Raw genomic sequence first — 9839 nt, 5'->3', positions numbered from 1 at the left:
GGGGGGCGGGGGGGGATGGAAGGGTGAATGAGGCTTAGGGAGTCCCTGCGTGGAGAGCTGCGCTATAGACTTACCCCAAGAGGCCTGAGGATAGTAGTGCAGGCTCACTAACCCAGATTTTAAACTATATTACAGAGCTATAGTTATAAAAATAATATGGCACTGGCAAAAAATAGAACAGTAGAACAAAATTGAAGACCCAAACATGAGTACATGCAATTTCAGCCAAGAACATTCACTGGAGGAAAGACAGCATGTTCAGCAAATGGTGCTGGCAAAACTGGATCTCTGCCTGTAGAAGAATGAAACTAAACCCCTATCTTTCACCTTGCACAAAAGTCATCTCCAAATGGATCAAAGGCCTCAATGTTAAGCCTAAAACTCTGAAACTGTTAGAAGAAAACATTTTCAATACCTACAAGATATAGGTGTAGGAAAGAATTTTCTAAACCAGACATCAATTGCTCAGGAAACAAGGTCAAGGAGCAACAAAAGGGACCTCATTAAACTAAAAAGCTTCTGTACATCAAAAGAAACCATTAAGGAAATAAAGAGAAAACCCACAGAATGGGAGAAAATTGTCACCACCAACACATCTGACAGAGGTTTAACATCCAGAATATATGATGAACTCAAAAAACAAGTCAGTAAACATTATCAATCTTATAAATGGACTCAATCACAAAAACCACATTGTCATCTCAATAGGTGAAGAAAAGGCTTTTGACAAAATTCAGCATGCATTCATGATAAAAGTTCTAAAGAGAATTGGTCTCAACATAATTAAAGCTATATACAGCAAACCCACAGCCAACATCATTGTATATGGAAAAAAACTGGAAGCATTTCCAACAAAATCAGGAACTGGACAAGGATGCCTCCTAGCTCCACTCCTTTTCAATATAGTGCTTGAAATCCTTTATAGAGCAATAAGACAAGATAAGGAAATTAAAGGAGTACTAATTGGAAAAGAAGAGGTCAAATTATCCCTTTTGGCAGATGATATGGTAGTATACCTAAAAGATCCCAAAAATTCCACCAGAAAACTACTTGAACTGATAAACACTTTCAGTAACATGCAGGTTACAAAATTAATCTACCAAAATCAGTAGCATTTCTATATACCAATAACAAGCAATTGGAGAAAGAGTACAGGGACACCCTCCTCTTCACAATATCCTCAAAGTAAATAAGATATCTTGGAATAAACCTAACTAAAGACATCAATATCTCTACAATGAAAATTTTAAATCTTTAAAGAAAGAGACTGAGGAAGACAGCAGGAGATGAAAGGACTTCCCATGCTCATGGATTGGAAGAATTAATATTGTGATAATGACCATCCTACCAAAAGCAATATATAGATTCAGTGCAATCCCAATAAAAATCCCCATGACATGATTTACAGAATTAGAAAAAAATCCTGAAATTCATATGGAAGTACAAAGGACCCCAGATAGCCAGAGCAACTCTGAGCACAAAGAGCAATGCTGGGGGATTATTATACCAGATCTCAAAATATACTAGAGATCTATAGTCATAAAACAGCATGGTGCTGTCACAAAAATAGACACATAGATCAATGGAACATCACAGAAGACCCAAACCTAAGTACATGCAATTTCTGCCACCTGATGTTTGACAAAGATGCCAAGAACACACAATGGAAAAAATACAGCATCTTCAACAAATGGTGCTAGCAAAACTGGAACTCTGCCTGTAGAAGAATGAAACTAGATCCTTCTCTTTCACCTTGCACAAATGTCGACTCCAAATGGATCAAAGACCTCAATGTGAAACTTGAAATGCTGAAACTGTTAGAAGAAAACATTGGCAGTAACCTAGAAGATATAGGTGTAGGAAAGGTCTTTCTAATGTGGACACCCATTGCTCAGGAATTGAGGTTACCAATCAACAAATGGGACCTCATTAAACTAAAAAACTTCTGTACAGCAAAAGACATAATCCAGAAAGTCAAGAGAAAACCCACAAAGTGTGAAAAACTCTTCACTAATGACACATCTCATATAGGTTTAACATCCAGAATATATAAAGAACTCAAAAATAAATGAAGCAAAAAATCAAATGACCCAATTAAAGGATGGACTAAAGATCTAAACAGAGTTCTCAAAGAAAGAAATAAAGATGGCTAAGAAACATCTTTAAAATTGTTCAACAGCATTAGTAATTAGGGAAATGCAAATTAAAACTACCTTAAATTTCATCTTATCCCAGTCAGACTGGCTAAGATCAAGAGTACAAACGATATCAAATGCTAGCAAGGGTATGGAGAAAAGAGAACACTCATTCACTACTGGCGGGATTGCAAACTCATGCAATCCCGACAAAAAGCATTGTGGAGAATTCTTAAGAAACTAGAAATGAACCTTTCATATGACCCATTACACAACTCCTTGGCATATATCCAAAGGACTCATCCTAGTGCAGAGACACTTGTACAACCATGTTTGTTGCTGCTCTTTTCACAATAGCTAAGAGATGGAAGCAACCTAAGTGTCCCTCAACTGACGAGTGGATAATGAAAATGTGGTACATTTACACAATGGATTTCTACTCAGCAGTAAAAAAAAAGATGAAATAATGCAATTTGCAGGTAAATGGGTGGATCTAGAAACTATTATACTAAGTGAAGTAACACAGACTCACAAAAACAAAAGGCATATGTTCTCCCTCATTTGTGGATCCTAGCACTAAATCTTTTTAAGTGAGTACATATCCTGATGTTACTACAGGAACAAGGAAAGTGGAAGGATACCAGGGAAGTAAGGGAAAAAAGGACTCTGAAAGAGAAGAATAGTAGGAGACAGGCATTACTAAGGGAGAAATGTGTAAAAAAAGGGGAGGTAGTTAAAAGGAGAGGAAGAAGGAAGGCTATTAAAGAATTATGGGTTTAAAGGGGAAGAAGGATCTCAAAAGAGATGGGATCATAGCATACAAAAATTTTCAAGGGAGAAATGGATAAAAAGCCATGGGAGGAAACTCAAGTGTAAACATGTAAACTGTAAACATGGCTGGAGAGGTCATAGATCTTAGAGAAAACCCCAAGACTGTCACATCCTCGGACTAACATAATTTCTATGTGCAAAATATGTATCCTTACATTACAGATAATTATCACAGTCACCACTCATCAAACAAGCTTATTTTGCACCAGTTGGATACTATTACCAAGCACCGCAATTGATCACACAGACATTGTCTATGATTTGCCCAGGCCTAAGCGACACATCTACAATGCAATGTTATGGTGATTTGAATGAAAATGTCCCCCATAGGCTCCAAGTAAAGTATTTGGACATTTTGTCCCCAAATGGTGGTGCTGTTTTGGGAGGTTTTAGAAGGTGTGGCTACTCTCAAGGAAGCAAATCACTGGAGGTGGGCTTAGAGAGTTCTTAAGCCCATCTTGCTGGATCTTCAGTTGCTCTTTTGTTTCCTGTGCCTGCTGGAAGATATAGAGCTTAGCTTCCACTCTTCCTCCAGCCACCTCTGCCACCATTCCTCCTTGCCATAATGGACTGTAATTCCCCTGGAACCATAAGCTCAAATAAACTCTTCCTTCTATAAATTGCTTTGGTCAGTGTTTCTGTCACAGAACAGAAAAGTGACTAACACAGTAACTGGTACCAGAGAGTGGGCTGTTGACTGTGAAGAACCAGACCATGTGGGGTTTTGGAAAAATGTTGAAGACTTAGGAAGTTTGGGCTAGAAAAGCAGTTGATTGCTGTAAGCAGAGCTTGACGGGTCATTCAAGTAGATGCCTGGAAGAAAGTAGTGCTGAAAACAATGCAGTTCCAGAGGGAGATAAGGACTTAAGCAGCAATTGGGATATGTTGGCAAACAATATGGCTGGAGTCTGACCACAGCCAAAAAGCTTGCTCGAGGCTAAGTTGAAAAGCCATGGACTAATTTCTCTGGTGGAAGAAATTTCAAGATAGCATAATGTAGAAATGGTGGCGTGTCTATTAATGGTGAATATTATACAGATTTACAGTGAAAAAGAGAAAATGGGGCAGAAAGAAATACAGTTCGGATCAAAAAAGAGCACTAGGAAGATAAATGTTGGAGCCTTGGCGTGTGTTGGAGAGGACTCCTTTGATAAGGAGATTAAAGTGATTAAGGAGGGGCCTAGAGATTTGGACTTAAACAATGGAGAGAGTGCCTCTAGGGCAAGACCATACCCAGTTGTATTAGTCAGTGTTCTCCAAAGAAACAGAACCGGTAGAATGAATATATATGTATAGAAATTTATCAGCTTAGCTCACAGGATAGAGTCCGAGTAGTCCAACAATGGATGTTGCACCACACTGGAGAGGCTGAGAATCTGTAGTCGCTCAGTCTGTGAGGCTGGGTGTCTCAGTAGTTCCAATCTGGTGCTGAAGATCTGATGAATTTCAAAAGATCAGTGAGTCTTCACTCTACAGCAGCAAGATGAACTCACCAGCAAGAGAGAAGACAAGCAGCAAGAAGCCAGGTGTTCTCCTCTGCCTTGGCCTTTTATATGGGCTGCCATCAGAAGGTAACACCCACATTTAGGGCATGTTTTCCAGCTTCAGATAATCCAATTAAGAAGATCTTTCTCATTTCAGTTAATCCCAGATCCAGTAAAGTTAGCTGAGGTCCAGCTGGAGGCTTCATGATATAGGCAGGCCGGTAGGGTGGGCAAGGGTGGAGGGATGGACCAGAGAGGGCAGGACAAGTGTGACAAGGCCAGTGAGGAGGCTGTGGTCTCTGAGGGACATCTGTAGCCTAGACAAGAGAGTGCATTGAGACACAGAGAAACAAAGAGTTTTCTTTGTTGTTCGTTTGCTTGCAATGCAGAGGGAAAAATCCACAGCCTTGAGCCTGACAGACAAGCACTGTACCACTGAGTGTACAGAAGATTCACTTTTAACAAAATAGGACAACAACACTCATGTCAATTACAATCCACGTTTCTGCAACTGGTCACGTGGCCTAAGTTGGTATTTGTAACTACCTTCCTCTACTATTCATTCTGTATTTCCTCCACCATCAGCAAGCACCTCTGTAGGTCTTGGCTCTTTCCCTGGAGGAGTGACCTATACTTTCATCCCTGAAGGGTCTGGGCCATTTGTTGTCCTGTCTGGATTGGGTGGTTGCAGTTTCCCATTGACCTTAATCACAGGACATGGTAACACCAAAAGTCACCTTAAGGAATCTCTTGTCTTCCAGATATAATCTTCATTATCTCCATTGTGGAGAACAAGTCCAATTTCCTCCTGGTAGTGTGGGTCAATCGCCCCTCCTAATACTGTTATTCCTTTCTTAGTCTGCTGACTTAAGGGCATCAGAAGTCCAAAGTGGCCAGGGGGGAATGTCTTAGCTTCCAGTTCAATGGAATGCTTGTTGTCTCTCCTGGCAGAAGCTCTCCCTCTTCTGGAACCAAAACATCTAAGCCAGCAGAGTGCAGAGTCAAGGGTACAGGAAGCAATAATTTTCCTAGTGGGTCACCAGGGTGATAGTGAGTGGAATCATTCCCACTTCCACCCCTTGATTCCTGGACCCATGAATCCTGGCTATAGGAGAAACTGTACCATATATTGGATGCTGATTCAAAGCATACACTGCCTTCTGGAGGACCCTGCCCCAGCCATCCAGGCTATTGTCACCTAATTGGCATTGTAACTGTGTCCTTAAGAAGCTGTTCCATCGTTCTATCAATCCAGATGCTTCAGGATGGTGGGGAACATGGTAAGACCAGTGGATTCCATGACCATGGGCCCACTGTCACACTTCTTTGGCTGTGAAGTGAGTTCCCTGGTCAGAAGCAATGCTGTGCGGAATACCATGACGGTGGATAAGGCATTCTGTAAGTCCCTGGATGGTAGTTTTGGCAGAAGCATTACATGCAGGAAAGGCAAATCCATAACCAGAATAAGTGTCTATTCCTGTAAGGACAAAACGCTGTCCCCTCCAAGATGGAACACCAAACAACCCAAGAAAGACAGGATGAGGAGGCAGCTTCCAAGTCACCGTGTCATGGGTTTTACACAATCTGTACCTGTGCCCATAACCTGACTGTCCCAGGCAGGGGACTTATAAGGGGCATCTTTGTTTTTAAAAGTCCTTTGTTTTTAGTTTCAAATTGTTCCCTAATACAAGCAAATTCTGAAATTTAAAAAAAAAAAAAGCTCAACATAATTTTTTGATGCATCTTTCCCCAAAACAAGAATTACCTCCAAATCGCCAACCCCTTGCGCCATGTCTGGCAGAATTGGGGCTCGGTGAGCACTTGCCAATCTGAGTTGAGCTAGTGTGTCCAAATTAGTGAGGTTTGGACATACCTGTCATCTGATGGACATATGGCCTGCTCCTAATGAATCAAGCCATCTGCCTCCTCAGCACCAGCCGAGCCATCCATCCAGCCCTCTAGGGCTGGCTGTCTGCACGGGAGCAGCTCACTGCCTCAGAGACGAAGTCTGTGGAAACAAAGGCCCCAGATGCTGCGGTAAAGCAGGGGGGAAGCAGCCGAGAGCTCCCTTGCAACAGGGAATCTACTTGATTATTGAACTCATCTTCTGCTGAAGCCACTTTTTGATGAGCATTTACATGAGACACAAGTATGTTCACATCCTTTGCCCATTTGGAGAGATCTATCCACATACTTCTTCCCTAAATGTCTTTCTCACCAATTTTCCAATCATGCTCCAAGTCCCTGACCACCCAGCCAAACCATTGGCTACAGCCCATGAATCAGTATATAATTGCACTTCTGGCCATTTCTCCTTCCAAGCAAAATGCACCACCATGTGCATTGCCCGAATTTCTGCCCACTGTGAAGACTTTCCTTCCCCAGTGTCCTTCAGGGTTGTTCCAGAAATTGGCTGTAATGCTGCAGCTGTCACTTCTGAATGGTGCCTGCATAGCATGCAGAACCATCTGTAAACCAAGCCCTAGTCTTCTCTTCCTCAGTCAAGCAATCATAGGGCACACCTCATGAAGCCATAGGTGCATGCTTGAGAACAGGAGGCATCATAACAGGAGTAGGAACCATAGGCATTTGGACAACTTCTTCATGTAACTTGCTTGTGCCCTCTGGGCCTGCTTGGGCCTGATCACGTACATACCACTTCCATTTGATAATGGACTGTTGCTATGCACGTTCTACTTTACGGCTTGGGGGGCCAGATAACACCCAGTTCATGATGGGCAGTTCTGGTCACATGGTGACTTGGTGGCCCATTGTCAAACGTTCAATTTCCACTAAGGCCCAATAGCAGGCTAAGAACTGTCTCTCAAAGGGAGAATAGTTGTCGGCAGATGAAGGGAAAGCCTTACTCCAAAATCCCAATGGCTTCTGCTGTGATTCTCCTATAAGGGCCTGCCAGAGACCCCAAACAGCATCTTTATCTGCCACTGATACCTCAAGCACCATCGGGTCTGCTGGATCATATGGCCCAAGGGGCAGAGTACCTTGTACAGCAGCCTGGACCTGTTGAAGGGCCCTTTCCTGTTCCAGGCCTCACTCAAAGGTAGCTGCCTTCCGAGTCACTTGATATATGGGTCGTAGTAATACACCCAGGAATGTGCTGCCTCCAGAATTCAAACAGGCCCACCAAACATCGTGCTTCTTTCTTGGTGGAGGGAGCGGCCAAATGCAACAACTTATTCTTCACCTTAGAAGGAATGTCTCTACCACTGAACTCCTAGAAATTTCATTGAGGTAGAAGGCCCTTGAATTTTGGTTGGATCTATTTCCCATCGTCTCATGTGCATATGCTTTACCAACAAGTCCAGACTGTCTCCTACCTCCTGCTCACTGGATCCAATCAGCATAACATCATCAATATAGTGGACCAGTGTGATATTTTATGGAAGAGTCAGGCAATCAAGATCCCTTCGAACCAAGTTGCGGCACAATGCTGGAGAGTTAATATACCCTTGAGGCAGGACAGTAAAGGTATACTGTTGGCCTTGCCAGCTGAAAGCGAATTGCTTCTGGTGGTCCTTATGAACTGGTATCAAGAAAGCATTTTCCAAATCAATAGCTGCATACCAGGTACCAGGAGATGTATTAATCTGCTCGAGTAAAGAAAACACATCTGGTACAGCAGCTGCAATTGGAGTCTGCTGGTGCCAGCCGGCCAAGACGAACAGCACCTGAAAGGGGGAGTGAGGATTGAAAGAAAAACAAGAAACAGAGAAAGATACTTGGGAGGACTGCCAGTAGAGACTGCAGCCCCAGTTTATTTTAGCTCAGCCTTTTTATACAGTAGAACATCAGATAGCCACAGTTTGCTTAGCTGAATTGCGCCAACAAGTCTTTTTACCCACCTTCTCCTGAGAGTAAAGGAACAGTCAAATACTTATTGTGAATTAAACCATTTACCTGTCCTCCCTAGACTATCAATACATTTTTCCTGACTTTGCAGAACAATTTGATACTTGTGTGCAAAACACACAAACTCTAGAGTCAAGGCAACCTGCCACAGCTCAGTGCACACAATGGCTGTGCTTAAAATAATAGCTCCCAACAGGAGTCACTACTTGATTAAGTTTCCGATAGTCACCTCTCATTCTCCATGACCCATCTGTCTTCTGAACAGGCCAAATAGGAGAGTTAAAAGGAGCTGTGGTGGGAATCACCACCCCTACATCTTTCAAATCCTTGATGGTAGCACAAATTTCTGAAATCCCTCCAGGGATGCGATACTTTTTTTGTTTCACTATTTTCCCTGGCAGAGGCAATTCCAGTGGTTTCCACTTGGCCTTTCCAACCATAATAGCCCTCACTCCACAGGTCATCAAACCAATGTGGGGATTCTGCCAATTCCTAAGTATATCTATCCCAATTCTACATTCTGGTACTGGGGAAATAACCACAGGATGAGTTCAGGGACCCACCAGACACACTGTCAGTCGGACTTCAGCCAAAACTCCATTTATCACCTGACCTCCATAAGCCCCTACTTTAACTGGAGGGCCACAATGCTTTTGAGGGTCTCCCAGAATCAGTGTCAACTCAGAACCAGTATCCAATAGGCCACGGAAAGTCTGATTATTTCCTTTCCCCCAATGTACAGTTACTCTAGTAAAAAGCCGAATGTCCCTCTGGGGAAGGATGGGGGAAAGGCGAACAGCATAACTCTTTGGTAGTGTGACAAGGTCCTTCCTCAAGGTCATCTGGCCTTCCTTTCATTCAAGGGGTTCTGGGTCTGGAAACTGTCTCAAGTCTGGAAATTGGTTGACTGAGTGGGATTCTGTATTGCTAAGATCCAATATTGACTTCCTGTCATTTGTCCTAGAGCTTTTCTGCTTATACAGATCAAATAAAAACTTAGTAGGCTTTGTATTTATTTGATCCCTGGGAATACCATGATTGATTGGCCAGTACCACAGGTCCATTTGGATCATGCCATTATAAGTATTGTTTTGCCTTTGCCACCCATTACAATAAATACGCTCACCTTGTCCTTGGTAATTCAGTACTGCCACCTGATGCCTACTCCGAGGTCCTGTTACACCTATTACATTTACATTTAATTTATGCAATTGAGCAGCAACATCTCCAACTGTAAGATCCGGCATAAGGAAAAGAGCAAAAACAAAGCTCTTCACATGTCTAGTGTCTCTCTCAGTACTTTCCATCTTATAAAATCAGTAAAAGGAATGTCCTCTGGGCCCTCCCCTTGTGGAGGATTTGGTGTTGCACTGCGAATCCACTCAAGCATACCAATTTGCCTGAGCCTTACAATCCCTTCATCAACACTCAGCCAAGGGATATCAGGTGTCTCCAGCTCTCTGTCAGTAGGCCATCTTTTGATAAATACCTCAGCCAACCAATCAAATAAACTTTTAAC

Source organism: Nannospalax galili, unplaced genomic scaffold (genome assembly GCF_000622305.1).
Source record: "Nannospalax galili isolate Female #2095 unplaced genomic scaffold, S.galili_v1.0 scaffold741, whole genome shotgun sequence".
In the NCBI taxonomy this organism is placed as follows: domain Eukaryota; kingdom Metazoa; phylum Chordata; class Mammalia; order Rodentia; family Spalacidae; genus Nannospalax; species Nannospalax galili.
The sequence above is the reverse complement of the archived record's forward strand: the minus strand, read 5'-3'. Positions refer to the sequence as shown.